The sequence below is a fragment of the Oncorhynchus clarkii genome, chromosome 19 (genome assembly GCF_045791955.1).
Source record: "Oncorhynchus clarkii lewisi isolate Uvic-CL-2024 chromosome 19, UVic_Ocla_1.0, whole genome shotgun sequence".
NCBI lineage: Eukaryota > Metazoa > Chordata > Actinopteri > Salmoniformes > Salmonidae > Oncorhynchus > Oncorhynchus clarkii.
In genome coordinates, this window is record NC_092165.1 from 2,664,860 (window position 1) to 2,666,843 (window position 1,984).

Here is a 1,984-nt window from a genome sequence, read left to right on the forward strand (position 1 = left end):
TGTCTCCATTGGTGTTGGCTAATGGGGATCGTCTGGAAGACTAGCTGTCTCCATTGGTGTGGGCTAAAGGGGATCCCCTGGAAGACTAGCTGTCTCCATTGGTGTAAGCTAATGGGGATCCCCAGAAAGACTAGCTGTCTCCATTGGTGTTGGCTAATGGGGATCCCCAGAAAGACTAGCTGTCTCCATTGGTGTGGGCTAATGGGGATCCCCAGAAAGACTAGCTGTCTCCATTGGTGTGGGCTAATGGGGATCCCCAGAAAGACCAGCTGTCTCCATTGGTGTGGGCTAAAGGGGATCCTAATCAATCAAATCAAACAATTGAGCATATTTTGTGTTTTGGGAACTTATCGCTTGTAAAGATCTTAGAAAGTCTGTTCTGTGGTGTTTTGGGAACTTATCTCTTGTAAAGATCTTACATTCTTGCAATATCAAAGAGAAGTTTTGTGCACCCAGATATAAACATTATCTGAATGTCAGCAGAAGTGGACAGTGGTTGTCTGTTCGGAACCTATTTCTTGTCATATCCCCTACAATGTTCCCACAACCTAATATAAACGTTCTGGTGCCTTTTAAAGAACAGACAAAATGTTGATCTAGGAACGTTCTTGTAAACATCAGGTGAATGTTTAGTTGTACTCTAAAATAAACATTGTAGAATCATCTGCATAACTGGACAGGTTTTGTGAACTTCTAATCTAATGAAATATTCTGGGAACCTTTAACTTCTTGACTCTACTTGAGACGCATATGTCTCAAGTAGGCACCTGGAAATGCAAATGCGCTACGCTAAATGCTAAATGTACTCGTTAAAACTCAAACCTTGATCAAAATTCACAAGCAGGGTATTGAATTAAAGCTACACTCGTTGTGAACCTAGCCAACAAGTCAGATTTTTAAAATGCTTTTCGGCGAAAGCATGAGAAGGTATTATCTGATAGCATGCACCACCTGAAAATGCCTGAATGCGACGTAAACAAAGACTCTGCTTATCCGACGCAGCACAAAACGCAGAAATAAAATATAAAACATTCATTACCTTTGACGAGCTTCTTTCTTGGCACTCCTATATGCCCCATAAACATCACTATTGGGTCTTTTTTTCGTTTAAATCGGTCCATATATACCCAAAATAGCTTTCTATGGAAGCTGTGTCATTCAGAAAAAAACATTGTTTTTAAACGCTGCGTAATTTTTTTAAATTAAAAAAGTCGACGATAAACTTTCACAAAACACTTCGAAATCCTTTTGTAATCCAACTTTAGGTATTAGTAAACGTTTATAATCTATCAAAATGATTACAGGGCGATTTTTATTCAATAGCTCCTCGTTTGCAAATCAATGGCTGCCAATGTCCACATTTACAGCATCCTGGTGGAGACTGGAAGAAACGGAAGCCAGATAGATGGATTTTCCAACAAAAAATTCAATTGAAAATGACGACAATGGCGACATCGTGTGGAATTTGTATGAATTGCATGCAGGTCGATATTAAATTTTGTCCTCTTTTAACAACCCATGGAAGTGACTTATGGAAATTATTTTTAGCTTTCAGAGAGCAGTTTTTCTTGCGTTTTTCAATGAAACACACGATCTGTTATAGTCACAGCCGTGATTTAACCAGTTTTAGAAACTTCAGAGTGTTTTCTATCCACACATACTAATCATATGCATATACTATATTCCTGGCATGAGTAGCAGGACGCTGAAAAGTTGCGCGATTTTTAACAGAATGTTCGAAAAAGGAGGGGGTAGAAGTAAGAGGTTTTAAAGAACATACAAAATGTGTTTTAAGGAACGTTCTTGCAAACATCAGGTAAATGTTTTGTTGTACCTTAAAATAAACAAAGTAGAATAATCCGCACAAGCAGATAGTCTGTTTGTTTTGGGAACATATCTTTTGTGATGTCCCCACAATGTTCCCACCCGACTGTCCCCACAACCTAAAGAAACATTCTGGGAACTTTTAAATTACATATTAAAT